This window comes from Rhinoderma darwinii, chromosome 1, assembly GCF_050947455.1.
Source record: "Rhinoderma darwinii isolate aRhiDar2 chromosome 1, aRhiDar2.hap1, whole genome shotgun sequence".
NCBI lineage: Eukaryota > Metazoa > Chordata > Amphibia > Anura > Rhinodermatidae > Rhinoderma > Rhinoderma darwinii.
In genome coordinates this window covers 588,877,737-588,902,943 of record NC_134687.1, presented here as the reverse complement: position 1 = coordinate 588,902,943, position 25,207 = coordinate 588,877,737, and the positions used below count along the sequence as shown (strand labels likewise).

General features: G+C 48.1%; 38 non-coding genes across 38 annotated transcripts; all 38 read right to left on the bottom strand.

Annotated features, from left to right (window-relative positions):
• Positions 1-7: 7 nt before the first annotated feature.
• Positions 8-171, bottom strand: LOC142719122 (U1 spliceosomal RNA). Its single transcript, XR_012872603.1, has one exon. It is a non-coding gene; the product is annotated as a U1 spliceosomal RNA (small nuclear RNA).
• A 593-nt stretch (positions 172-764) lies between these two features.
• On the bottom strand, positions 765-928 carry LOC142718547 (U1 spliceosomal RNA). The gene has a single exon (XR_012872550.1). It is a non-coding gene; the product is annotated as a U1 spliceosomal RNA (small nuclear RNA).
• Positions 929-1,403: 475 nt separating this feature from the next.
• LOC142719111 (U1 spliceosomal RNA) lies at positions 1,404-1,567 on the bottom strand. The gene has a single exon (XR_012872602.1). It is a non-coding gene; the product is annotated as a U1 spliceosomal RNA (small nuclear RNA).
• Positions 1,568-2,034: 467 nt separating this feature from the next.
• LOC142721509 (U1 spliceosomal RNA) lies at positions 2,035-2,198 on the bottom strand. The gene has a single exon (XR_012874101.1). It is a non-coding gene; the product is annotated as a U1 spliceosomal RNA (small nuclear RNA).
• Positions 2,199-2,669: 471 nt separating this feature from the next.
• LOC142719100 (U1 spliceosomal RNA) lies at positions 2,670-2,833 on the bottom strand. The gene has a single exon (XR_012872601.1). It is a non-coding gene; the product is annotated as a U1 spliceosomal RNA (small nuclear RNA).
• Positions 2,834-3,426: 593 nt separating this feature from the next.
• On the bottom strand, positions 3,427-3,590 carry LOC142718525 (U1 spliceosomal RNA). The gene has a single exon (XR_012872549.1). It is a non-coding gene; the product is annotated as a U1 spliceosomal RNA (small nuclear RNA).
• Positions 3,591-4,065: 475 nt separating this feature from the next.
• LOC142719089 (U1 spliceosomal RNA) lies at positions 4,066-4,229 on the bottom strand. Its single transcript, XR_012872599.1, has one exon. It is a non-coding gene; the product is annotated as a U1 spliceosomal RNA (small nuclear RNA).
• A 593-nt stretch (positions 4,230-4,822) lies between these two features.
• LOC142718514 (U1 spliceosomal RNA) lies at positions 4,823-4,986 on the bottom strand. Its single transcript, XR_012872548.1, has one exon. It is a non-coding gene; the product is annotated as a U1 spliceosomal RNA (small nuclear RNA).
• Positions 4,987-5,461: 475 nt separating this feature from the next.
• LOC142719078 (U1 spliceosomal RNA) lies at positions 5,462-5,625 on the bottom strand. Its single transcript, XR_012872598.1, has one exon. It is a non-coding gene; the product is annotated as a U1 spliceosomal RNA (small nuclear RNA).
• Positions 5,626-6,092: 467 nt separating this feature from the next.
• On the bottom strand, positions 6,093-6,256 carry LOC142721498 (U1 spliceosomal RNA). The gene has a single exon (XR_012874100.1). It is a non-coding gene; the product is annotated as a U1 spliceosomal RNA (small nuclear RNA).
• Positions 6,257-6,727: 471 nt separating this feature from the next.
• LOC142719067 (U1 spliceosomal RNA) lies at positions 6,728-6,891 on the bottom strand. Its single transcript, XR_012872597.1, has one exon. It is a non-coding gene; the product is annotated as a U1 spliceosomal RNA (small nuclear RNA).
• A 593-nt stretch (positions 6,892-7,484) lies between these two features.
• On the bottom strand, positions 7,485-7,648 carry LOC142718503 (U1 spliceosomal RNA). The gene has a single exon (XR_012872547.1). It is a non-coding gene; the product is annotated as a U1 spliceosomal RNA (small nuclear RNA).
• A 475-nt stretch (positions 7,649-8,123) lies between these two features.
• Positions 8,124-8,287, bottom strand: LOC142719056 (U1 spliceosomal RNA). The gene has a single exon (XR_012872596.1). It is a non-coding gene; the product is annotated as a U1 spliceosomal RNA (small nuclear RNA).
• Positions 8,288-8,880: 593 nt separating this feature from the next.
• LOC142718492 (U1 spliceosomal RNA) lies at positions 8,881-9,044 on the bottom strand. Its single transcript, XR_012872546.1, has one exon. It is a non-coding gene; the product is annotated as a U1 spliceosomal RNA (small nuclear RNA).
• A 475-nt stretch (positions 9,045-9,519) lies between these two features.
• Positions 9,520-9,683, bottom strand: LOC142719045 (U1 spliceosomal RNA). Its single transcript, XR_012872595.1, has one exon. It is a non-coding gene; the product is annotated as a U1 spliceosomal RNA (small nuclear RNA).
• A 467-nt stretch (positions 9,684-10,150) lies between these two features.
• On the bottom strand, positions 10,151-10,314 carry LOC142721282 (U1 spliceosomal RNA). Its single transcript, XR_012874039.1, has one exon. It is a non-coding gene; the product is annotated as a U1 spliceosomal RNA (small nuclear RNA).
• A 593-nt stretch (positions 10,315-10,907) lies between these two features.
• Positions 10,908-11,071, bottom strand: LOC142718481 (U1 spliceosomal RNA). The gene has a single exon (XR_012872545.1). It is a non-coding gene; the product is annotated as a U1 spliceosomal RNA (small nuclear RNA).
• A 475-nt stretch (positions 11,072-11,546) lies between these two features.
• On the bottom strand, positions 11,547-11,710 carry LOC142719034 (U1 spliceosomal RNA). The gene has a single exon (XR_012872593.1). It is a non-coding gene; the product is annotated as a U1 spliceosomal RNA (small nuclear RNA).
• Positions 11,711-12,177: 467 nt separating this feature from the next.
• LOC142721487 (U1 spliceosomal RNA) lies at positions 12,178-12,341 on the bottom strand. The gene has a single exon (XR_012874099.1). It is a non-coding gene; the product is annotated as a U1 spliceosomal RNA (small nuclear RNA).
• A 475-nt stretch (positions 12,342-12,816) lies between these two features.
• LOC142719012 (U1 spliceosomal RNA) lies at positions 12,817-12,980 on the bottom strand. The gene has a single exon (XR_012872592.1). It is a non-coding gene; the product is annotated as a U1 spliceosomal RNA (small nuclear RNA).
• Positions 12,981-13,447: 467 nt separating this feature from the next.
• LOC142720964 (U1 spliceosomal RNA) lies at positions 13,448-13,611 on the bottom strand. The gene has a single exon (XR_012873726.1). It is a non-coding gene; the product is annotated as a U1 spliceosomal RNA (small nuclear RNA).
• A 467-nt stretch (positions 13,612-14,078) lies between these two features.
• On the bottom strand, positions 14,079-14,242 carry LOC142721271 (U1 spliceosomal RNA). The gene has a single exon (XR_012874028.1). It is a non-coding gene; the product is annotated as a U1 spliceosomal RNA (small nuclear RNA).
• Positions 14,243-14,835: 593 nt separating this feature from the next.
• Positions 14,836-14,999, bottom strand: LOC142718470 (U1 spliceosomal RNA). The gene has a single exon (XR_012872544.1). It is a non-coding gene; the product is annotated as a U1 spliceosomal RNA (small nuclear RNA).
• A 475-nt stretch (positions 15,000-15,474) lies between these two features.
• LOC142719001 (U1 spliceosomal RNA) lies at positions 15,475-15,638 on the bottom strand. Its single transcript, XR_012872591.1, has one exon. It is a non-coding gene; the product is annotated as a U1 spliceosomal RNA (small nuclear RNA).
• A 467-nt stretch (positions 15,639-16,105) lies between these two features.
• Positions 16,106-16,269, bottom strand: LOC142721476 (U1 spliceosomal RNA). Its single transcript, XR_012874098.1, has one exon. It is a non-coding gene; the product is annotated as a U1 spliceosomal RNA (small nuclear RNA).
• A 475-nt stretch (positions 16,270-16,744) lies between these two features.
• LOC142718990 (U1 spliceosomal RNA) lies at positions 16,745-16,908 on the bottom strand. The gene has a single exon (XR_012872590.1). It is a non-coding gene; the product is annotated as a U1 spliceosomal RNA (small nuclear RNA).
• A 467-nt stretch (positions 16,909-17,375) lies between these two features.
• On the bottom strand, positions 17,376-17,539 carry LOC142720953 (U1 spliceosomal RNA). Its single transcript, XR_012873715.1, has one exon. It is a non-coding gene; the product is annotated as a U1 spliceosomal RNA (small nuclear RNA).
• Positions 17,540-18,014: 475 nt separating this feature from the next.
• Positions 18,015-18,178, bottom strand: LOC142718978 (U1 spliceosomal RNA). Its single transcript, XR_012872589.1, has one exon. It is a non-coding gene; the product is annotated as a U1 spliceosomal RNA (small nuclear RNA).
• A 592-nt stretch (positions 18,179-18,770) lies between these two features.
• Positions 18,771-18,934, bottom strand: LOC142718459 (U1 spliceosomal RNA). Its single transcript, XR_012872543.1, has one exon. It is a non-coding gene; the product is annotated as a U1 spliceosomal RNA (small nuclear RNA).
• A 475-nt stretch (positions 18,935-19,409) lies between these two features.
• On the bottom strand, positions 19,410-19,573 carry LOC142718967 (U1 spliceosomal RNA). The gene has a single exon (XR_012872588.1). It is a non-coding gene; the product is annotated as a U1 spliceosomal RNA (small nuclear RNA).
• A 467-nt stretch (positions 19,574-20,040) lies between these two features.
• On the bottom strand, positions 20,041-20,202 carry LOC142722267 (U1 spliceosomal RNA). The gene has a single exon (XR_012874588.1). It is a non-coding gene; the product is annotated as a U1 spliceosomal RNA (small nuclear RNA).
• A 467-nt stretch (positions 20,203-20,669) lies between these two features.
• Positions 20,670-20,833, bottom strand: LOC142721465 (U1 spliceosomal RNA). The gene has a single exon (XR_012874097.1). It is a non-coding gene; the product is annotated as a U1 spliceosomal RNA (small nuclear RNA).
• A 476-nt stretch (positions 20,834-21,309) lies between these two features.
• On the bottom strand, positions 21,310-21,473 carry LOC142718956 (U1 spliceosomal RNA). Its single transcript, XR_012872587.1, has one exon. It is a non-coding gene; the product is annotated as a U1 spliceosomal RNA (small nuclear RNA).
• A 467-nt stretch (positions 21,474-21,940) lies between these two features.
• On the bottom strand, positions 21,941-22,104 carry LOC142720942 (U1 spliceosomal RNA). Its single transcript, XR_012873704.1, has one exon. It is a non-coding gene; the product is annotated as a U1 spliceosomal RNA (small nuclear RNA).
• A 474-nt stretch (positions 22,105-22,578) lies between these two features.
• On the bottom strand, positions 22,579-22,742 carry LOC142718945 (U1 spliceosomal RNA). The gene has a single exon (XR_012872586.1). It is a non-coding gene; the product is annotated as a U1 spliceosomal RNA (small nuclear RNA).
• Positions 22,743-23,209: 467 nt separating this feature from the next.
• On the bottom strand, positions 23,210-23,373 carry LOC142721454 (U1 spliceosomal RNA). Its single transcript, XR_012874096.1, has one exon. It is a non-coding gene; the product is annotated as a U1 spliceosomal RNA (small nuclear RNA).
• A 467-nt stretch (positions 23,374-23,840) lies between these two features.
• On the bottom strand, positions 23,841-24,003 carry LOC142722256 (U1 spliceosomal RNA). The gene has a single exon (XR_012874577.1). It is a non-coding gene; the product is annotated as a U1 spliceosomal RNA (small nuclear RNA).
• A 475-nt stretch (positions 24,004-24,478) lies between these two features.
• Positions 24,479-24,642, bottom strand: LOC142718934 (U1 spliceosomal RNA). The gene has a single exon (XR_012872585.1). It is a non-coding gene; the product is annotated as a U1 spliceosomal RNA (small nuclear RNA).
• Between the last annotated feature and the right edge of the window lie 565 nt (positions 24,643-25,207).

The window sequence follows — 25,207 nt, the reverse complement described above, 5'->3', positions numbered from 1 at the left end:
AGTAAATCAGGGGAAAGCGCGAACGCAGTCCCCCACTACCACAAATTATGCAGTCGAGTTTCCCGCATTTGGGGAAATCGCAGGGGTCAGCACACCCGAAGTGCAATGGATGAGCCTCACCCTGGGAGAACCACCTTAGTGATCATGGTATCTCCCCTGCCAGGTAAGTATGAGTTGCATAGCGCCTGCCAGAAAGGCTCCCCTCACAAGAGGCCCTACTAAGTCGCTGAGGATTTTTCCTGGTTTTTGGTCCGAAGCAGGCCAAAGATCACCTGTCTGGATCCAACTGCGCCAAAAAACGGATGCACCTCATTGTACGGAGCCAGGGGTGTGCAGGCACCCCAAATTCCATAAGACACAGGCTCAAGTCTAAGCACTTCCAAGATGCACAGCAACCAGGGTATTAGCATATGGGGCGGCGGCTTCTGGTCAGAGCATTGCCGTGCCGATGAAGCAGTCCCCACATTTGCATGCCGTCACCTGTGAGACAGAGAGGAAGGATAGGTTAGGTTAGGGAAAGGCTCGCCATGCCCTGACTTCTCGAAGCCCAGCAGAAAAAGAAACTTCACTGATCACACTGTTGTTCATCCACGAGGGGGAGACAAAGGCTGCGTATACAGCTAAATATAAAGAGATAATGTACCACATTTTGGATTGAAAAACAGCTTTGTTGACAATCGGTGGTTAAATCACAAGCATACAAGTACCTCTGACTAGTAACAGTCAGCATTGAATAATAAGCACTGTTTTTCACCAGAGTAAATCAGGGGAAAGCGCGAACGCAGTCCCCCACTACCACAAATTATGCAGTCGAGTTTCCCGCATTTGGGGAAATCGCAGGGGTCAGCACACCCGAAGTGCAATGGATGAGCCTCACCCTGGGAGAACCACCTTAATGATCATGGTATCTCCCCTGCCAGGTAAGTATGAGTTGCATAGCGCCTGCCAGACAGGCTCCCCTCACAAGAGGCCCTACTAAGTCGCTGAGGATTTTTCCTGGTTTTTGGTCCGAAGCAGGCCAAAGATCACCTGTCTGCATCCACCTTTTTGGATTGAAAGCAGCTTTGTTAACAATCAGTGGTCAAATCACAAGCATACAGTATACCGTCAACCAGCCCAATCAATCAATATCTTTGACACAGGCTCAAAGTAGCACAACATAGTACAGCAAAGGCACAGGTCCTACACTTTACGTTACACTCTGCACTAACATTGAGATAAAGCATCACATAGGAAAGCCACAAAACCAAAGGCAGCTGATAAGGGAGAGAGGAGTATCCAATCCTCTTGGCCACCCAGAGGTCAATTGATGGCTGGCTCGCTCGATCGATCGATCTAGCAAGTATCTCTGACTAGTAATAGTCAGCATTGAATAATAAGCACTGTTTTTCACCAGAGTAAATCAGGGGAAAGCGCGAACGCAGTCCCCCACTACCACAAATTATGCAGTCGAGTTTCCCGCATTTGGGGAAATCGCAGGGGTCAGCACACCCGAAGTGCAATGGATGAGCCTCACCCTGGGAGAACCACCTTAGTGATCATGGTATCTCCCCTGCCAGGTAAGTATGAGTTGCATAGCGCCTGCCAGACAGGCTCCCCTCACAAGAGGCCCTACTAAGTCGCTGAGGATTTTTCCTGGTTTTTGGTCCGAAGCAGGCCAAAGATCACCTGTCTGCATCCACCTTTTTGGATTGAAAGCAGCTTTGTTAACAATCAGTGGTCAAATCACAAGCATACAGTATACCATCAACCAGCCCAATCAATCAATATCTTTGACACAGGCTCAAAGTAGCACAACATAGTACAGCAAAGGCACAGGTCCTACACTTTACGTTACACTCTGCACTAACATTGAGATAAAGCATCACATAGGAAAGCCACAAAACCAAAGGCAGCTGATAAGGGAGAGAGGAGTATCCAATCCTCTTGGCCACCCAGAGGTCAATTGATGGCTGGCTCGCTCGATCTAGCAAGTATCTCTGACTAGTAATAGTCAGCATTGAATAATAAGCACTGTTTTTCACCAGAGTAAATCAGGGGAAAGCGCAAACGCAGTCCCCCACTACCACAAATTATGCAGTCGAGTTTCCCGCATTTGGGGAAATCGCAGGGGTCAGCACACCCGAAGTGCAATGGCTGAGCCTCACCCTGGGAGAACCACCTTAATGATCATGGTATCTCCCCTGCCAGGTAAGTATGAGTTGCATAGCGCCTGCCAGACAGGCTCCCCTCACAAGAGGCCCTACTAAGTCGCTGAGGATTTTTCCTGGTTTTTGGTCCGAAGCAGGCCAAAGATCACCTGTCTGCATCCACCTTTTTGGATTGAAAGCAGCTTTGTTAACAATCAGTGGTCAAATCACAAGCATACAGTATACCGTCAACCAGCCCAATCAATCAATATCTTTGACACAGGCTCAAAGTAGCACAACATAGTACAGCAAAGGCACAGGTCCTACACTTTACGTTACACTCTGCACTAACATTGAGATAAAGCATCACATAGGAAAGCCACAAAACCAAAGGCAGCTGATAAGGGAGAGAGGAGTATCCAATCCTCTTGGCCACCCAGAGGTCAATTGATGGCTGGCTCGATCGATCGATCTAGCAAGTATCTCTGACTAGTAATAGTCAGCATTGATTAATAAGCACTGTTTTTCACCAGAGTAAATCAGGGGAAAGCGCGAACGCAGTCCCCCACTACCACAAATTATGCAGTCGAGTTTCCCGCATTTGGGGAAATCGCAGGGGTCAGCACACCCGAAGTGCAATGGATGAGCCTCACCCTGGGAGAACCACCTTAGTGATCATGGTATCTCCCCTGCCAGGTAAGTATGAGTTGCATAGCGCCTGCCAGAAAGGCTCCCCTCACAAGAGGCCCTACTAAGTCGCTGAGGATTTTTCCTGGTTTTTGGTCCGAAGCAGGCCAAAGATCACCTGTCTGGATCCAACTGCGCCAAAAAACGGATGCACCTCATTGTACGGAGCCAGGGGTGTGCAGGCACCCCAAATTCCATAAGACACAGGCTCAAGTCTAAGCACTTCCAAGATGCACAGCAACCAGGGTATTAGCATATGGGGCGGCGGCTTCTGGTCAGAGCATTGCCGTGCCGATGAAGCAGTCCCCACATTTGCATGCCGTCACCTGTGAGACAGAGAGGAAGGATAGGTTAGGTTAGGGAAAGGCTCGCCATGCCCTGACTTCTCGAAGCCCAGCAGAAAAAGAAACTTCACTGATCACACTGTTGTTCATCCACGAGGGGGAGACAAAGGCTGCGTATACAGCTAAATATAAAGAGATAATGTACCACATTTTGGATTGAAAAACAGCTTTGTTGACAATCGGTGGTTAAATCACAAGCATACAAGTACCTCTGACTAGTAACAGTCAGCATTGAATAATAAGCACTGTTTTTCACCAGAGTAAATCAGGGGAAAGCGCGAACGCAGTCCCCCACTACCACAAATTATGCAGTCGAGTTTCCCGCATTTGGGGAAATCGCAGGGGTCAGCACACCCGAAGTGCAATGGATGAGCCTCACCCTGGGAGAACCACCTTAATGATCATGGTATCTCCCCTGCCAGGTAAGTATGAGTTGCATAGCGCCTGCCAGACAGGCTCCCCTCACAAGAGGCCCTACTAAGTCGCTGAGGATTTTTCCTGGTTTTTGGTCCGAAGCAGGCCAAAGATCACCTGTCTGCATCCACCTTTTTGGATTGAAAGCAGCTTTGTTAACAATCAGTGGTCAAATCACAAGCATACAGTATACCGTCAACCAGCCCAATCAATCAATATCTTTGACACAGGCTCAAAGTAGCACAACATAGTACAGCAAAGGCACAGGTCCTACACTTTACGTTACACTCTGCACTAACATTGAGATAAAGCATCACATAGGAAAGCCACAAAACCAAAGGCAGCTGATAAGGGAGAGAGGAGTATCCAATCCTCTTGGCCACCCAGAGGTCAATTGATGGCTGGCTCGCTCGATCGATCGATCTAGCAAGTATCTCTGACTAGTAATAGTCAGCATTGAATAATAAGCACTGTTTTTCACCAGAGTAAATCAGGGGAAAGCGCGAACGCAGTCCCCCACTACCACAAATTATGCAGTCGAGTTTCCCGCATTTGGGGAAATCGCAGGGGTCAGCACACCCGAAGTGCAATGGATGAGCCTCACCCTGGGAGAACCACCTTAGTGATCATGGTATCTCCCCTGCCAGGTAAGTATGAGTTGCATAGCGCCTGCCAGAAAGGCTCCCCTCACAAGAGGCCCTACTAAGTCGCTGAGGATTTTTCCTGGTTTTTGGTCCGAAGCAGGCCAAAGATCACCTGTCTGGATCCAACTGCGCCAAAAAACGGATGCACCTCATTGTACGGAGCCAGGGGTGTGCAGGCACCCCAAATTCCATAAGACACAGGCTCAAGTCTAAGCACTTCCAAGATGCACAGCAACCAGGGTATTAGCATATGGGGCGGCGGCTTCTGGTCAGAGCATTGCCGTGCCGATGAAGCAGTCCCCACATTTGCATGCCGTCACCTGTGAGACAGAGAGGAAGGATAGGTTAGGTTAGGGAAAGGCTCGCCATGCCCTGACTTCTCGAAGCCCAGCAGAAAAAGAAACTTCACTGATCACACTGTTGTTCATCCACGAGGGGGAGACAAAGGCTGCGTATACAGCTAAATATAAAGAGATAATGTACCACATTTTGGATTGAAAAACAGCTTTGTTGACAATCGGTGGTTAAATCACAAGCATACAAGTACCTCTGACTAGTAACAGTCAGCATTGAATAATAAGCACTGTTTTTCACCAGAGTAAATCAGGGGAAAGCGCGAACGCAGTCCCCCACTACCACAAATTATGCAGTCGAGTTTCCCGCATTTGGGGAAATCGCAGGGGTCAGCACACCCGAAGTGCAATGGATGAGCCTCACCCTGGGAGAACCACCTTAATGATCATGGTATCTCCCCTGCCAGGTAAGTATGAGTTGCATAGCGCCTGCCAGACAGGCTCCCCTCACAAGAGGCCCTACTAAGTCGCTGAGGATTTTTCCTGGTTTTTGGTCCGAAGCAGGCCAAAGATCACCTGTCTGCATCCACCTTTTTGGATTGAAAGCAGCTTTGTTAACAATCAGTGGTCAAATCACAAGCATACAGTATACCGTCAACCAGCCCAATCAATCAATATCTTTGACACAGGCTCAAAGTAGCACAACATAGTACAGCAAAGGCACAGGTCCTACACTTTACGTTACACTCTGCACTAACATTGAGATAAAGCATCACATAGGAAAGCCACAAAACCAAAGGCAGCTGATAAGGGAGAGAGGAGTATCCAATCCTCTTGGCCACCCAGAGGTCAATTGATGGCTGGCTCGCTCGATCGATCGATCTAGCAAGTATCTCTGACTAGTAATAGTCAGCATTGAATAATAAGCACTGTTTTTCACCAGAGTAAATCAGGGGAAAGCGCGAACGCAGTCCCCCACTACCACAAATTATGCAGTCGAGTTTCCCGCATTTGGGGAAATCGCAGGGGTCAGCACACCCGAAGTGCAATGGATGAGCCTCACCCTGGGAGAACCACCTTAGTGATCATGGTATCTCCCCTGCCAGGTAAGTATGAGTTGCATAGCGCCTGCCAGACAGGCTCCCCTCACAAGAGGCCCTACTAAGTCGCTGAGGATTTTTCCTGGTTTTTGGTCCGAAGCAGGCCAAAGATCACCTGTCTGCATCCACCTTTTTGGATTGAAAGCAGCTTTGTTAACAATCAGTGGTCAAATCACAAGCATACAGTATACCATCAACCAGCCCAATCAATCAATATCTTTGACACAGGCTCAAAGTAGCACAACATAGTACAGCAAAGGCACAGGTCCTACACTTTACGTTACACTCTGCACTAACATTGAGATAAAGCATCACATAGGAAAGCCACAAAACCAAAGGCAGCTGATAAGGGAGAGAGGAGTATCCAATCCTCTTGGCCACCCAGAGGTCAATTGATGGCTGGCTCGCTCGATCTAGCAAGTATCTCTGACTAGTAATAGTCAGCATTGAATAATAAGCACTGTTTTTCACCAGAGTAAATCAGGGGAAAGCGCAAACGCAGTCCCCCACTACCACAAATTATGCAGTCGAGTTTCCCGCATTTGGGGAAATCGCAGGGGTCAGCACACCCGAAGTGCAATGGCTGAGCCTCACCCTGGGAGAACCACCTTAATGATCATGGTATCTCCCCTGCCAGGTAAGTATGAGTTGCATAGCGCCTGCCAGACAGGCTCCCCTCACAAGAGGCCCTACTAAGTCGCTGAGGATTTTTCCTGGTTTTTGGTCCGAAGCAGGCCAAAGATCACCTGTCTGCATCCACCTTTTTGGATTGAAAGCAGCTTTGTTAACAATCAGTGGTCAAATCACAAGCATACAGTATACCGTCAACCAGCCCAATCAATCAATATCTTTGACACAGGCTCAAAGTAGCACAACATAGTACAGCAAAGGCACAGGTCCTACACTTTACGTTACACTCTGCACTAACATTGAGATAAAGCATCACATAGGAAAGCCACAAAACCAAAGGCAGCTGATAAGGGAGAGAGGAGTATCCAATCCTCTTGGCCACCCAGAGGTCAATTGATGGCTGGCTCGATCGATCGATCTAGCAAGTATCTCTGACTAGTAATAGTCAGCATTGATTAATAAGCACTGTTTTTCACCAGAGTAAATCAGGGGAAAGCGCGAACGCAGTCCCCCACTACCACAAATTATGCAGTCGAGTTTCCCGCATTTGGGGAAATCGCAGGGGTCAGCACACCCGAAGTGCAATGGATGAGCCTCACCCTGGGAGAACCACCTTAGTGATCATGGTATCTCCCCTGCCAGGTAAGTATGAGTTGCATAGCGCCTGCCAGAAAGGCTCCCCTCACAAGAGGCCCTACTAAGTCGCTGAGGATTTTTCCTGGTTTTTGGTCCGAAGCAGGCCAAAGATCACCTGTCTGGATCCAACTGCGCCAAAAAACGGATGCACCTCATTGTACGGAGCCAGGGGTGTGCAGGCACCCCAAATTCCATAAGACACAGGCTCAAGTCTAAGCACTTCCAAGATGCACAGCAACCAGGGTATTAGCATATGGGGCGGCGGCTTCTGGTCAGAGCATTGCCGTGCCGATGAAGCAGTCCCCACATTTGCATGCCGTCACCTGTGAGACAGAGAGGAAGGATAGGTTAGGTTAGGGAAAGGCTCGCCATGCCCTGACTTCTCGAAGCCCAGCAGAAAAAGAAACTTCACTGATCACACTGTTGTTCATCCACGAGGGGGAGACAAAGGCTGCGTATACAGCTAAATATAAAGAGATAATGTACCACATTTTGGATTGAAAAACAGCTTTGTTGACAATCGGTGGTTAAATCACAAGCATACAAGTACCTCTGACTAGTAACAGTCAGCATTGAATAATAAGCACTGTTTTTCACCAGAGTAAATCAGGGGAAAGCGCGAACGCAGTCCCCCACTACCACAAATTATGCAGTCGAGTTTCCCGCATTTGGGGAAATCGCAGGGGTCAGCACACCCGAAGTGCAATGGATGAGCCTCACCCTGGGAGAACCACCTTAATGATCATGGTATCTCCCCTGCCAGGTAAGTATGAGTTGCATAGCGCCTGCCAGACAGGCTCCCCTCACAAGAGGCCCTACTAAGTCGCTGAGGATTTTTCCTGGTTTTTGGTCCGAAGCAGGCCAAAGATCACCTGTCTGCATCCACCTTTTTGGATTGAAAGCAGCTTTGTTAACAATCAGTGGTCAAATCACAAGCATACAGTATACCGTCAACCAGCCCAATCAATCAATATCTTTGACACAGGCTCAAAGTAGCACAACATAGTACAGCAAAGGCACAGGTCCTACACTTTACGTTACACTCTGCACTAACATTGAGATAAAGCATCACATAGGAAAGCCACAAAACCAAAGGCAGCTGATAAGGGAGAGAGGAGTATCCAATCCTCTTGGCCACCCAGAGGTCAATTGATGGCTGGCTCGCTCGATCGATCGATCTAGCAAGTATCTCTGACTAGTAATAGTCAGCATTGAATAATAAGCACTGTTTTTCACCAGAGTAAATCAGGGGAAAGCGCGAACGCAGTCCCCCACTACCACAAATTATGCAGTCGAGTTTCCCGCATTTGGGGAAATCGCAGGGGTCAGCACACCCGAAGTGCAATGGATGAGCCTCACCCTGGGAGAACCACCTTAGTGATCATGGTATCTCCCCTGCCAGGTAAGTATGAGTTGCATAGCGCCTGCCAGAAAGGCTCCCCTCACAAGAGGCCCTACTAAGTCGCTGAGGATTTTTCCTGGTTTTTGGTCCGAAGCAGGCCAAAGATCACCTGTCTGGATCCAACTGCGCCAAAAAACGGATGCACCTCATTGTACGGAGCCAGGGGTGTGCAGGCACCCCAAATTCCATAAGACACAGGCTCAAGTCTAAGCACTTCCAAGATGCACAGCAACCAGGGTATTAGCATATGGGGCGGCGGCTTCTGGTCAGAGCATTGCCGTGCCGATGAAGCAGTCCCCACATTTGCATGCCGTCACCTGTGAGACAGAGAGGAAGGATAGGTTAGGTTAGGGAAAGGCTCGCCATGCCCTGACTTCTCGAAGCCCAGCAGAAAAAGAAACTTCACTGATCACACTGTTGTTCATCCACGAGGGGGAGACAAAGGCTGCGTATACAGCTAAATATAAAGAGATAATGTACCACATTTTGGATTGAAAAACAGCTTTGTTGACAATCGGTGGTTAAATCACAAGCATACAAGTACCTCTGACTAGTAACAGTCAGCATTGAATAATAAGCACTGTTTTTCACCAGAGTAAATCAGGGGAAAGCGCGAACGCAGTCCCCCACTACCACAAATTATGCAGTCGAGTTTCCCGCATTTGGGGAAATCGCAGGGGTCAGCACACCCGAAGTGCAATGGATGAGCCTCACCCTGGGAGAACCACCTTAATGATCATGGTATCTCCCCTGCCAGGTAAGTATGAGTTGCATAGCGCCTGCCAGACAGGCTCCCCTCACAAGAGGCCCTACTAAGTCGCTGAGGATTTTTCCTGGTTTTTGGTCCGAAGCAGGCCAAAGATCACCTGTCTGCATCCACCTTTTTGGATTGAAAGCAGCTTTGTTAACAATCAGTGGTCAAATCACAAGCATACAGTATACCGTCAACCAGCCCAATCAATCAATATCTTTGACACAGGCTCAAAGTAGCACAACATAGTACAGCAAAGGCACAGGTCCTACACTTTACGTTACACTCTGCACTAACATTGAGATAAAGCATCACATAGGAAAGCCACAAAACCAAAGGCAGCTGATAAGGGAGAGAGGAGTATCCAATCCTCTTGGCCACCCAGAGGTCAATTGATGGCTGGCTCGCTCGATCGATCGATCTAGCAAGTATCTCTGACTAGTAATAGTCAGCATTGAATAATAAGCACTGTTTTTCACCAGAGTAAATCAGGGGAAAGCGCGAACGCAGTCCCCCACTACCACAAATTATGCAGTCGAGTTTCCCGCATTTGGGGAAATCGCAGGGGTCAGCACACCCGAAGTGCAATGGATGAGCCTCACCCTGGGAGAACCACCTTAGTGATCATGGTATCTCCCCTGCCAGGTAAGTATGAGTTGCATAGCGCCTGCCAGACAGGCTCCCCTCACAAGAGGCCCTACTAAGTCGCTGAGGATTTTTCCTGGTTTTTGGTCCGAAGCAGGCCAAAGATCACCTGTCTGCATCCACCTTTTTGGATTGAAAGCAGCTTTGTTAACAATCAGTGGTCAAATCACAAGCATACAGTATACCGTCAACCAGCCCAATCAATCAATATCTTTGACACAGGCTCAAAGTAGCACAACATAGTACAGCAAAGGCACAGGTCCTACACTTTACGTTACACTCTGCACTAACATTGAGATAAAGCATCACATAGGAAAGCCACAAAACCAAAGGCAGCTGATAAGGGAGAGAGGAGTATCCAATCCTCTTGGCCACCCAGAGGTCAATTGATGGCTGGCTCGCTCGATCTAGCAAGTATCTCTGACTAGTAATAGTCAGCATTGAATAATAAGCACTGTTTTTCACCAGAGTAAATCAGGGGAAAGCGCAAACGCAGTCCCCCACTACCACAAATTATGCAGTCGAGTTTCCCGCATTTGGGGAAATCGCAGGGGTCAGCACACCCGAAGTGCAATGGATGAGCCTCACCCTGGGAGAACCACCTTAGTGATCATGGTATCTCCCCTGCCAGGTAAGTATGAGTTGCATAGCGCCTGCCAGAAAGGCTCCCCTCACAAGAGGCCCTACTAAGTCGCTGAGGATTTTTCCTGGTTTTTGGTCCGAAGCAGGCCAAAGATCACCTGTCTGGATCCAACTGCGCCAAAAAACGGATGCACCTCATTGTACGGAGCCAGGGGTGTGCAGGCACCCCAAATTCCATAAGACACAGGCTCAAGTCTAAGCACTTCCAAGATGCACAGCAACCAGGGTATTAGCATATGGGGCGGCGGCTTCTGGTCAGAGCATTGCCGTGCCGATGAAGCAGTCCCCACATTTGCATGCCGTCACCTGTGAGACAGAGAGGAAGGATAGGTTAGGTTAGGGAAAGGCTCGCCATGCCCTGACTTCTCGAAGCCCAGCAGAAAAAGAAACTTCACTGATCACACTGTTGTTCATCCACGAGGGGGAGACAAAGGCTGCGTATACAGCTAAATATAAAGAGATAATGTACCACATTTTGGATTGAAAAACAGCTTTGTTGACAATCGGTGGTTAAATCACAAGCATACAAGTACCTCTGACTAGTAACAGTCAGCATTGAATAATAAGCACTGTTTTTCACCAGAGTAAATCAGGGGAAAGCGCGAACGCAGTCCCCCACTACCACAAATTATGCAGTCGAGTTTCCCGCATTTGGGGAAATCGCAGGGGTCAGCACACCCGAAGTGCAATGGATGAGCCTCACCCTGGGAGAACCACCTTAATGATCATGGTATCTCCCCTGCCAGGTAAGTATGAGTTGCATAGCGCCTGCCAGACAGGCTCCCCTCACAAGAGGCCCTACTAAGTCGCTGAGGATTTTTCCTGGTTTTTGGTCCGAAGCAGGCCAAAGATCACCTGTCTGCATCCACCTTTTTGGATTGAAAGCAGCTTTGTTAACAATCAGTGGTCAAATCACAAGCATACAGTATACCGTCAACCAGCCCAATCAATCAATATCTTTGACACAGGCTCAAAGTAGCACAACATAGTACAGCAAAGGCACAGGTCCTACACTTTACGTTACACTCTGCACTAACATTGAGATAAAGCATCACATAGGAAAGCCACAAAACCAAAGGCAGCTGATAAGGGAGAGAGGAGTATCCAATCCTCTTGGCCACCCAGAGGTCAATTGATGGCTGGCTCGCTCGATCGATCGATCTAGCAAGTATCTCTGACTAGTAATAGTCAGCATTGAATAATAAGCACTGTTTTTCACCAGAGTAAATCAGGGGAAAGCGCGAACGCAGTCCCCCACTACCACAAATTATGCAGTCGAGTTTCCCGCATTTGGGGAAATCGCAGGGGTCAGCACACCCGAAGTGCAATGGATGAGCCTCACCCTGGGAGAACCACCTTAGTGATCATGGTATCTCCCCTGCCAGGTAAGTATGAGTTGCATAGCGCCTGCCAGACAGGCTCCCCTCACAAGAGGCCCTACTAAGTCGCTGAGGATTTTTCCTGGTTTTTGGTCCGAAGCAGGCCAAAGATCACCTGTCTGCATCCACCTTTTTGGATTGAAAGCAGCTTTGTTAACAATCAGTGGTCAAATCACAAGCATACAGTATACCGTCAACCAGCCCAATCAATCAATATCTTTGACACAGGCTCAAAGTAGCACAACATAGTACAGCAAAGGCACAGGTCCTACACTTTACGTTACACTCTGCACTAACATTGAGATAAAGCATCACATAGGAAAGCCACAAAACCAAAGGCAGCTGATAAGGGAGAGAGGAGTATCCAATCCTCTTGGCCACCCAGAGGTCAATTGATGGCTGGCTCGCTCGATCTAGCAAGTATCTCTGACTAGTAATAGTCAGCATTGAATAATAAGCACTGTTTTTCACCAGAGTAAATCAGGGGAAAGCGCAAACGCAGTCCCCCACTACCACAAATTATGCAGTCGAGTTTCCCGCATTTGGGGAAATCGCAGGGGTCAGCACACCCGAAGTGCAATGGCTGAGCCTCACCCTGGGAGAACCACCTTAATGATCATGGTATCTCCCCTGCCAGGTAAGTATGAGTTGCATAGCGCCTGCCAGACAGGCTCCCCTCACAAGAGGCCCTACTAAGTCGCTGAGGATTTTTCCTGGTTTTTGGTCCGAAGCAGGCCAAAGATCACCTGTCTGCATCCACCTTTTTGGATTGAAAGCAGCTTTGTTAACAATCAGTGGTCAAATCACAAGCATACAGTATACCGTCAACCAGCCCAATCAATCAATATCTTTGACACAGGCTCAAAGTAGCACAACATAGTACAGCAAAGGCACAGGTCCTACACTTTACGTTACACTCTGCACTAACATTGAGATAAAGCATCACATAGGAAAGCCACAAAACCAAAGGCAGCTGATAAGGGAGAGAGGAGTATCCAATCCTCTTGGCCACCCAGAGGTCAATTGATGGCTGGCTCGCTCGATCGATCGATCTAGCAAGTATCTCTGACTAGTAATAGTCAGCATTGAATAATAAGCACTGTTTTTCACCAGAGTAAATCAGGGGAAAGCGCGAACGCAGTCCCCCACTACCACAAATTATGCAGTCGAGTTTCCCGCATTTGGGGAAATCGCAGGGGTCAGCACACCCGAAGTGCAATGGATGAGCCTCACCCTGGGAGAACCACCTTAGTGATCATGGTATCTCCCCTGCCAGGTAAGTATGAGTTGCATAGCGCCTGCCAGACAGGCTCCCCTCACAAGAGGCCCTACTAAGTCGCTGAGGATTTTTCCTGGTTTTTGGTCCGAAGCAGGCCAAAGATCACCTGTCTGCATCCACCTTTTTGGATTGAAAGCAGCTTTGTTAACAATCAGTGGTCAAATCACAAGCATACAGTATACCGTCAACCAGCCCAATCAATCAATATCTTTGACACAGGCTCAAAGTAGCACAACATAGTACAGCAAAGGCACAGGTCCTACACTTTACGTTACACTCTGCACTAACATTGAGATAAAGCATCACATAGGAAAGCCACAAAACCAAAGGCAGCTGATAAGGGAGAGAGGAGTATCCAATCCTCTTGGCCACCCAGAGGTCAATTGATGGCTGGCTCGCTCGATCTAGCAAGTATCTCTGACTAGTAATAGTCAGCATTGAATAATAAGCACTGTTTTTCACCAGAGTAAATCAGGGGAAAGCGCAAACGCAGTCCCCCACTACCACAAATTATGCAGTCGAGTTTCCCGCATTTGGGGAAATCGCAGGGGTCAGCACACCCGAAGTGCAATGGATGAGCCTCACCCTGGGAGAACCACCTTAATGATCATGGTATCTCCCCTGCCAGGTAAGTATGAGTTGCATAGCGCCTGCCAGACAGGCTCCCCTCACAAGAGGCCCTACTAAGTCGCTGAGGATTTTTCCTGGTTTTTGGTCCGAAGCAGGCCAAAGATCACCTGTCTGCATCCACCTTTTTGGATTGAAAGCAGCTTTGTTAACAATCAGTGGTCAAATCACAAGCATACAGTATACCGTCAACCAGCCCAATCAATCAATATCTTTGACACAGGCTCAAAGTAGCACAACATAGTACAGCAAAGGCACAGGTCCTACACTTTACGTTACACTCTGCACTAACATTGAGATAAAGCATCACATAGGAAAGCCACAAAACCAAAGGCAGCTGATAAGGGAGAGAGGAGTATCCAATCCTCTTGGCCACCCAGAGGTCAATTGATGGCTGGCTCGCTCGATCTAGCAAGTATCTCTGACTAGTAATAGTCAGCATTGAATAATAAGCACTGTTTTTCACCAGAGTAAATCAGGGGAAAGCGCAAACGCAGTCCCCCACTACCACAAATTATGCAGTCGAGTTTCCCGCATTTGGGGAAATCGCAGGGGTCAGCACACCCGAAGTGCAATGGATGAGCCTCACCCTGGGAGAACCACCTTAGTGATCATGGTATCTCCCCTGCCAGGTAAGTATGAGTTGCATAGCGCCTGCCAGAAAGGCTCCCCTCACAAGAGGCCCTACTAAGTCGCTGAGGATTTTTCCTGGTTTTTGGTCCGAAGCAGGCCAAAGATCACCTGTCTGGATCCAACTGCGCCAAAAAACGGATGCACCTCATTGTACGGAGCCAGGGGTGTGCAGGCACCCCAAATTCCATAAGACACAGGCTCAAGTCTAAGCACTTCCAAGATGCACAGCAACCAGGGTATTAGCATATGGGGCGGCGGCTTCTGGTCAGAGCATTGCCGTGCCGATGAAGCAGTCCCCACATTTGCATGCCGTCACCTGTGAGACAGAGAGGAAGGATAGGTTAGGTTAGGGAAAGGCTCGCCATGCCCTGACTTCTCGAAGCCCAGCAGAAAAAGAAACTTCACTGATCACACTGTTGTTCATCCACGAGGGGGAGACAAAGGCTGCGTATACAGCTAAATATAAAGAGATAATGTACCACATTTTGGATTGAAAAACAGCTTTGTTGACAATCGGTGGTTAAATCACAAGCATACAAGTACCTCTGACTAGTAACAGTCAGCATTGAATAATAAGCACTGTTTTTCACCAGAGTAAATCAGGGGAAAGCGCGAACGCAGTCCCCCACTACCACAAATTATGCAGTCGAGTTTCCCGCATTTGGGGAAATCGCAGGGGTCAGCACACCCGAAGTGCAATGGATGAGCCTCACCCTGGGAGAACCACCTTAATGATCATGGTATCTCCCCTGCCAGGTAAGTATGAGTTGCATAGCGCCTGCCAGACAGGCTCCCCTCACAAGAGGCCCTACTAAGTCGCTGAGGATTTTTCCTGGTTTTTGGTCCGAAGCAGGCCAAAGATCACCTGTCTGCATCCACCTTTTTGGATTGAAAGCAGCTTTGTTAACAATCAGTGGTCAAATCACAAGCATACAGTATACCGTCAACCAGCCCAATCAATCAATATCTTTGACACAGGCTCAAAGTAGCACAACATAGTACAGCAAAGGCACAGGTCCTACACTTTACGTTACACTCTGCACTAACATTGAGATAAAGCATCACATAGGAAAGCCACAAAACCAAAGGCAGCTGATAAGGGAGAGAGGAGTATCCAATCCTCTTGGCCACCCAGAGGTCAATTGATGGCTGGCTCGCTCGATCGATCGATCTAGCAAGTATCTCTGACTAGTAATAGTCAGCATTGAATAATAAGCACTGTTTTTCACCAGAGTAAATCAGGGGAAAGCGCGAACGCAGTCCCCCACTACCACAAATTATGCAGTCGAGTTTCCCGCATTTGGGGAAATCGCAGGGGTCAGCACACCCGAAGTGCAATGGATGAGCCTCACCCTGGGAGAACCACCTTAGTGATCATGGTATCTCCCCTGCCAGGTAAGTATGAGTTGCATAGCGCCTGCCAGACAGGCTCCCCTCACAAGAGGCCCTACTAAGTCGCTGAGGATTTTTCCTGGTTTTTGGTCCGAAGCAGGCCAAAGATCACCTGTCTGCATCCACCTTTTTGGATTGAAAGCAGCTTTGTTAACAATCAGTGGTCAAATCACAAGCATACAGTATACCGTCAACCAGCCCAATCAATCAATATCTTTGACACAGGCTCAAAGTAGCACAACATAGTACAGCAAAGGCACAGGTCCTACACTTTACGTTACACTCTGCACTAACATTGAGATAAAGCATCACATAGGAAAGCCACAAAACCAAAGGCAGCTGATAAGGGAGAGAGGAGTATCCAATCCTCTTGGCCACCCAGAGGTCAATTGATGGCTGGCTCGCTCGATCTAGCAAGTATCTCTGACTAGTAATAGTCAGCATTGAATAATAAGCACTGTTTTTCACCAGAGTAAATCAGGGGAAAGCGCAAACGCAGTCCCCCACTACCACAAATTATGCAGTCGAGTTTCCCGCATTTGGGGAAATCGCAGGGGTCAGCACACCCGAAGTGCAATGGCTGAGCCTCACCCTGGGAGAACCACCTTAATGATCATGGTATCTCCCCTGCCAGGTAAGTATGAGTTGCATAGCGCCTGCCAGACAGGCTCCCCTCACAAGAGGCCCTACTAAGTCGCTGAGGATTTTTCCTGGTTTTTGGTCCGAAGCAGGCCAAAGATCACCTGTCTGCATCCACCTTTTTGGATTGAAAGCAGCTTTGTTAACAATCAGTGGTCAAATCACAAGCATACAGTATACCGTCAACCAGCCCAATCAATCAATATCTTTGACACAGGCTCAAAGTAGCACAACATAGTACAGCAAAGGCACAGGTCCTACACTTTACGTTACACTCTGCACTAACATTGAGATAAAGCATCACATAGGAAAGCCACAAAACCAAAGGCAGCTGATAAGGGAGAGAGGAGTATCCAATCCTCTTGGCCACCCAGAGGTCAATTGATGGCTGGCTCGCTCGATCGATCGATCTAGCAAGTATCTCTGACTAGTAATAGTCAGCATTGAATAATAAGCACTGTTTTTCACCAGAGTAAATCAGGGGAAAGCGCGAACGCAGTCCCCCACTACCACAAATTATGCAGTCGAGTTTCCCGCATTTGGGGAAATCGCAGGGGTCAGCACACCCGAAGTGCAATGGATGAGCCTCACCCTGGGAGAACCACCTTAGTGATCATGGTATCTCCCCTGCCAGGTAAGTATGAGTTGCATAGCGCCTGCCAGACAGGCTCCCCTCACAAGAGGCCCTACTAAGTCGCTGAGGATTTTTCCTGGTTTTTGGTCCGAAGCAGGCCAAAGATCACCTGTCTGCATCCACCTTTTTGGATTGAAAGCAGCTTTGTTAACAATCAGTGGTCAAATCACAAGCATACAGTATACCGTCAACCAGCCCAATCAATCAATATCTTTGACACAGGCTCAAAGTAGCACAACATAGTACAGCAAAGGCACAGGTCCTACACTTTACGTTACACTCTGCACTAACATTGAGATAAAGCATCACATAGGAAAGCCACAAAACCAAAGGCAGCTGATAAGGGAGAGAGGAGTATCCAATCCTCTTGGCCACCCAGAGGTCAATTGATGGCTGGCTCGCTCGATCTAGCAAGTATCTCTGACTAGTAATAGTCAGCATTGAATAATAAGCACTGTTTTTCACCAGAGTAAATCAGGGGAAAGCGCAAACGCAGTCCCCCACTACCACAAATTATGCAGTCGAGTTTCCCGCATTTGGGGAAATCGCAGGGGTCAGCACACCCGAAGTGCAATGGATGAGCCTCACCCTGGGAGAACCACCTTAATGATCATGGTATCTCCCCTGCCAGGTAAGTATGAGTTGCATAGCGCCTGCCAGACAGGCTCCCCTCACAAGAGGCCCTACTAAGTCGCTGAGGATTTTTCCTGGTTTTTGGTCCGAAGCAGGCCAAAGATCACCTGTCTGCATCCACCTTTTTGGATTGAAAGCAGCTTTGTTAACAATCAGTGGTCAAATCACAAGCATACAGTATACCGTCAACCAGCCCAATCAATCAATATCTTTGACACAGGCTCAAAGTAGCACAACATAGTACAGCAAAGGCACAGGTCCTACACTTTACGTTACACTCTGCACTAACATTGAGATAAAGCATCACATAGGAAAGCCACAAAACCAAAGGCAGCTGATAAGGGAGAGAGGAGTATCCAATCCTCTTGGCCACCCAGAGGTCAATTGATGGCTGGCTCGCTCGATCGATCGATCTAGCAAGTATCTCTGACTAGTAATAGTCAGCATTGAATAATAAGCACTGTTTTTCACCAGAGTAAATCAGGGGAAAGCGCGAACGCAGTCCCCCACTACCACAAATTATGCAGTCGAGTTTCCCGCATTTGGGGAAATCGCAGGGGTCAGCACACCCGAAGTGCAATGGATGAGCCTCACCCTGGGAGAACCACCTTAGTGATCATGGTATCTCCCCTGCCAGGTAAGTATGAGTTGCATAGCGCCTGCCAGAAAGGCTCCCCTCACAAGAGGCCCTACTAAGTCGCTGAGGATTTTTCCTGGTTTTTGGTCCGAAGCAGGCCAAAGATCACCTGTCTGGATCCAACTGCGCCAAAAAACGGATGCACCTCATTGTACGGAGCCAGGGGTGTGCAGGCACCCCAAATTCCATAAGACACAGGCTCAAGTCTAAGCACTTCCAAGATGCACAGCAACCAGGGTATTAGCATATGGGGCGGCGGCTTCTGGTCAGAGCATTGCCGTGCCGATGAAGCAGTCCCACATTTGCATGCCGTCACCTGTGAGACAGAGAGGAAGGATAGGTTAGGTTAGGGAAAGGCTCGCCATGCCCTGACTTCTCGAAGCCCAGCAGAAAAAGAAACTTCACTGATCACACTGTTGTTCATCCACGAGGGGGAGACAAAGGCTGCGTATACAGCTAAATATAAAGAGATAATGTACCACATTTTGGATTGAAAAACAGCTTTGTTGACAATCGGTGGTTAAATCACAAGCATACAAGTACCTCTGACTAGTAACAGTCAGCATTGAATAATAAGCACTGTTTTTCACCAGAGTAAATCAGGGGAAAGCGCGAACGCAGTCCCCCACTACCACAAATTATGCAGTCGAGTTTCCCGCATTTGGGGAAATCGCAGGGGTCAGCACACCCGAAGTGCAATGGATGAGCCTCACCCTGGGAGAACCACCTTAATGATCATGGTATCTCCCCTGCCAGGTAAGTATGAGTTGCATAGCGCCTGCCAGACAGGCTCCCCTCACAAGAGGCCCTACTAAGTCGCTGAGGATTTTTCCTGGTTTTTGGTCCGAAGCAGGCCAAAGATCACCTGTCTGCATCCACCTTTTTGGATTGAAAGCAGCTTTGTTAACAATCAGTGGTCAAATCACAAGCATACAGTATACCGTCAACCAGCCCAATCAATCAATATCTTTGACACAGGCTCAAAGTAGCACAACATAGTACAGCAAAGGCACAGGTCCTACACTTTACGTTACACTCTGCACTAACATTGAGATAAAGCATCACATAGGAAAGCCACAAAACCAAAGGCAGCTGATAAGGGAGAGAGGAGTATCCAATCCTCTTGGCCACCCAGAGGTCAATTGATGGCTGGCTCGCTCGATCGATCGATCTAGCAAGTATCTCTGACTAGTAATAGTCAGCATTGAATAATAAGCACTGTTTTTCACCAGAGTAAATCAGGGGAAAGCGCGAACGCAGTCCCCCACTACCACAAATTATGCAGTCGAGTTTCCCGCATTTGGGGAAATCGCAGGGGTCAGCACACCCGAAGTGCAATGGATGAGCCTCACCCTGGGAGAACCACCTTAGTGATCATGGTATCTCCCCTGCCAGGTAAGTATGAGTTGCATAGCGCCTGCCAGACAGGCTCCCCTCACAAGAGGCCCTACTAAGTCGCTGAGGATTTTTCCTGGTTTTTGGTCCGAAGCAGGCCAAAGATCACCTGTCTGCATCCACCTTTTTGGATTGAAAGCAGCTTTGTTAACAATCAGTGGTCAAATCACAAGCATACAGTATACCGTCAACCAGCCCAATCAATCAATATCTTTGACACAGGCTCAAAGTAGCACAACATAGTACAGCAAAGGCACAGGTCCTACACTTTACGTTACACTCTGCACTAACATTGAGATAAAGCATCACATAGGAAAGCCACAAAACCAAAGGCAGCTGATAAGGGAGAGAGGAGTATCCAATCCTCTTGGCCACCCAGAGGTCAATTGATGGCTGGCTCGCTCGATCTAGCAAGTATCTCTGACTAGTAATAGTCAGCATTGAATAATAAGCACTGTTTTTCACCAGAGTAAATCAGGGGAAAGCGCAAACGCAGTCCCCCACTACCACAAATTATGCAGTCGAGTTTCCCGCATTTGGGGAAATCGCAGGGGTCAGCACACCCGAAGTGCAATGGCTGAGCCTCACCCTGGGAGAACCACCTTATGATCATGGTATCTCCCTGCCAGGTAAGTATGAGTTGCATAGCGCCTGCCAGACAGGCTCCCCTCACAAGAGGCCCTACTAAGTCGCTGAGGATTTTTCCTGGTTTTTGGTCCGAAGCAGGCCAAAGATCACCTGTCTGCATCCACCTTTTTGGATTGAAAGCAGCTTTGTTAACAATCAGTGGTCAAATCACAAGCATACAGTATACCGTCAACCAGCCCAATCAATCAATATCTTTGACACAGGCTCAAAGTAGCACAACATAGTACAGCAAAGGCACAGGTCCTACACTTTACGTTACACTCTGCACTAACATTGAGATAAAGCATCACATAGGAAAGCCACAAAACCAAAGGCAGCTGATAAGGGAGAGAGGAGTATCCAATCCTCTTGGCCACCCAGAGGTCAATTGATGGCTGGCTCGCTCGATCTAGCAAGTATCTCTGACTAGTAATAGTCAGCATTGAATAATAAGCACTGTTTTTCACCAGAGTAAATCAGGGGAAAGCGCAAACGCAGTCCCCCACTACCACAAATTATGCAGTCGAGTTTCCCGCATTTGGGGAAATCGCAGGGGTCAGCACACCCGAAGTGCAATGGCTGAGCCTCACCCTGGGAGAACCACCTTAATGATCATGGTATCTCCCCTGCCAGGTAAGTATGAGTTGCATAGCGCCTGCCAGACAGGCTCCCCTCACAAGAGGCCCTACTAAGTCGCTGAGGATTTTTCCTGGTTTTTGGTCCGAAGCAGGCCAAAGATCACCTGTCTGCATCCACCTTTTTGGATTGAAAGCAGCTTTGTTAACAATCAGTGGTCAAATCACAAGCATACAGTATACCGTCAACCAGCCCAATCAATCAATATCTTTGACACAGGCTCAAAGTAGCACAACATAGTACAGCAAAGGCACAGGTCCTACACTTTACGTTACACTCTGCACTAACATTGAGATAAAGCATCACATAGGAAAGCCACAAAACCAAAGGCAGCTGATAAGGGAGAGAGGAGTATCCAATCCTCTTGGCCACCCAGAGGTCAATTGATGGCTGGCTCGCTCGATCGATCGATCTAGCAAGTATCTCTGACTAGTAATAGTCAGCATTGAATAATAAGCACTGTTTTTTCACCAGAGTAAATCAGGGGAAAGCGCGAACGCAGTCCCCCACTACCACAAATTATGCAGTCGAGTTTCCCGCATTTGGGGAAATCGCAGGGGTCAGCACACCCGAAGTGCAATGGATGAGCCTCACCCTGGGAGAACCACCTTAGTGATCATGGTATCTCCCCTGCCAGGTAAGTATGAGTTGCATAGCGCCTGCCAGACAGGCTCCCCTCACAAGAGGCCCTACTAAGTCGCTGAGGATTTTTCCTGGTTTTTGGTCCGAAGCAGGCCAAAGATCACCTGTCTGCATCCACCTTTTTGGATTGAAAGCAGCTTTGTTAACAATCAGTGGTCAAATCACAAGCATACAGTATACCGTCAACCAGCCCAATCAATCAATATCTTTGACACAGGCTCAAAGTAGCACAACATAGTACAGCAAAGGCACAGGTCCTACACTTTACGTTACACTCTGCACTAACATTGAGATAAAGCATCACATAGGAAAGCCACAAAACCAAAGGCAGCTGATAAGGGAGAGAGGAGTATCCAATCCTCTTGGCCACCCAGAGGTCAATTGATGGCTGGCTCGCTCGATCTAGCAAGTATCTCTGACTAGTAATAGTCAGCATTGAATAATAAGCACTGTTTTTCACCAGAGTAAATCAGGGGAAAGCGCAAACGCAGTCCCCCACTACCACAAATTATGCAGTCGAGTTTCCCGCATTTGGGGAAATCGCAGGGGTCAGCACACCCGAAGTGCAATGGATGAGCCTCACCCTGGGAGAACCACCTTAATGATCATGGTATCTCCCCTGCCAGGTAAGTATGAGTTGCATAGCGCCTGCCAGACAGGCTCCCCTCACAAGAGGCCCTACTAAGTCGCTGAGGATTTTTCCTGGTTTTTGGTCCGAAGCAGGCCAAAGATCACCTGTCTGCATCCACCTTTTTGGATTGAAAGCAGCTTTGTTAACAATCAGTGGTCAAATCACAAGCATACAGTATACCGTCAACCAGCCCAATCAATCAATATCTTTGACACAGGCTCAAAGTAGCACAACATAGTACAGCAAAGGCACAGGTCCTACACTTTACGTTACACTCTGCACTAACATTGAGATAAAGCATCACATAGGAAAGCCACAAAACCAAAGGCAGCTGATAAGGAGAGAGGAGTATCCAATCCTCTTGGCCACCCAGAGGTCAATTGATGGCTGGCTCGCTCGATCGATCGATCTAGCAAGTATCTCTGACTAGTAATAGTCAGCATTGAATAATAAGCACTGTTTTTCACCAGAGTAAATCAGGGGAAAGCGCGAACGCAGTCCCCCACTACCACAAATTATGCAGTCGAGTTTCCCGCATTTGGGGAAATCGCAGGGGTCAGCACACCCGAAGTGCAATGGATGAGCCTCACCCTGGGAGAACCACCTTAGTGATCATGGTATCTCCCCTGCCAGGTAAGTATGAGTTGCATAGCGCCTGCCAGACAGGCTCCCCTCACAAGAGGCCCTACTAAGTCGCTGAGGATTTTTCCTGGTTTTTGGTCCGAAGCAGGCCAAAGATCACCTGTCTGCATCCACCTTTTTGGATTGAAAGCAGCTTTGTTAACAATCAGTGGTCAAATCACAAGCATACAGTATACCGTCAACCAGCCCAATCAATCAATATCTTTGACACAGGCTCAAAGTAGCACAACATAGTACAGCAAAGGCACAGGTCCTACACTTTACGTTACACTCTGCACTAACATTGAGATAAAGCATCACATAGGAAAGCCACAAAACCAAAGGCAGCTGATAAGGGAGAGAGGAGTATCCAATCCTCTTGGCCACCCAGAGGTCAATTGATGGCTGGCTCGCTCGATCTAGCAAGTATCTCTGACTAGTAATAGTCAGCATTGAATAATAAGCACTGTTTTTCACCAGAGTAAATCAGGGGAAAGCGCAAACGCAGTCCCCCACTACCACAAATTATGCAGTCGAGTTTCCCGCATTTGGGGAAATCGCAGGGGTCAGCACACCCGAAGTGCAATGGCTGAGCCTCACCCTGGGAGAACCACCTTAATGATCATGGTATCTCCCCTGCCAGGTAAGTATGAGTTGCATAGCGCCTGCCAGACAGGCTCCCCTCACAAGAGGCCCTACTAAGTCGCTGAGGATTTTTCCTGGTTTTTGGTCCGAAGCAGGCCAAAGATCACCTGTCTGCATCCACCTTTTTGGATTGAAAGCAGCTTTGTTAACAATCAGTGGTCAAATCACAAGCATACAGTATACCGTCAACCAGCCCAATCAATCAATATCTTTGACACAGGCTCAAAGTAGCACAACATAGTACAGCAAAGGCACAGGTCCTACACTTTACGTTACACTCTGCACTAACATTGAGATAAAGCATCACATAGGAAAGCCACAAAACCAAAGGCAGCTGATAAGGGAGAGAGGAGTATCCAATCCTCTTGGCCACCCAGAGGTCAATTGATGGCTGGCTCGCTCGATCTAGCAAGTATCTCTGACTAGTAATAGTCAGCATTGAATAATAAGCACTGTTTTTCACCAGAGTAAATCAGGGGAAAGCGCAAACGCAGTCCCCCACTACCACAAATTATGCAGTCGAGTTTCCCGCATTTGGGGAAATCGCAGGGGTCAGCACACCCGAAGTGCAATGGCTGAGCCTCACCCTGGGAGAACCACCTTAATGATCATGGTATCTCCCTGCCAGGTAAGTATGAGTTGCATAGCGCCTGCCAGACAGGCTCCCCTCACAAGAGGCCCTACTAAGTCGCTGAGGATTTTTCCTGGTTTTTGGTCCGAAGCAGGCCAAAGATCACCTGTCTGCATCCACCTTTTTGGATTGAAAGCAGCTTTGTTAACAATCAGTGGTCAAATCACAAGCATACAGTATACCGTCAACCAGCCCAATCAATCAATATCTTTGACACAGGCTCAAAGTAGCACAACATAGTACAGCAAAGGCACAGGTCCTACACTTTACGTTACACTCTGCACTAACATTGAGATAAAGCATCACATAGGAAAGCCACAAAACCAAAGGCAGCTGATAAGGGAGAGAGGAGTATCCAATCCTCTTGGCCACCCAGAGGTCAATTGATGGCTGGCTCGCTCGATCGATCGATCTAGCAAGTATCTCTGACTAGTAATAGTCAGCATTGAATAATAAGCACTGTTTTTCACCAGAGTAAATCAGGGGAAAGCGCGAACGCAGTCCCCCACTACCACAAATTATGCAGTCGAGTTTCCCGCATTTGGGGAAATCGCAGGGGTCAGCACACCCGAAGTGCAATGGATGAGCCTCACCCTGGGAGAACCACCTTAGTGATCATGGTATCTCCCCTGCCAGGTAAGTATGAGTTGCATAGCGCCTGCCAGACAGGCTCCCCTCACAAGAGGCCCTACTAAGTCGCTGAGGATTTTTCCTGGTTTTTGGTCCGAAGCAGGCCAAAGATCACCTGTCTGCATCCACCTTTTTGGATTGAAAGCAGCTTTGTTAACAATCAGTGGTCAAATCACAAGCATACAGTATACCGTCAACCAGCCCAATCAATCAATATCTTTGACACAGGCTCAAAGTAGCACAACATAGTACAGCAAAGGCACAGGTCCTACACTTTACGTTACACTCTGCACTAACATTGAGATAAAGCATCACATAGGAAAGCCACAAAACCAAAGGCAGCTGATAAGGGAGAGAGGAGTATCCAATCCTCTTGGCCACCCAGAGGTCAATTGATGGCTGGCTCGCTCGATCTAGCAAGTATCTCTGACTAGTAATAGTCAGCATTGAATAATAAGCACTGTTTTTCACCAGAGTAAATCAGGGGAAAGCGCAAACGCAGTCCCCCACTACCACAAATTATGCAGTCGAGTTTCCCGCATTTGGGGAAATCGCAGGGGTCAGCACACCCGAAGTGCA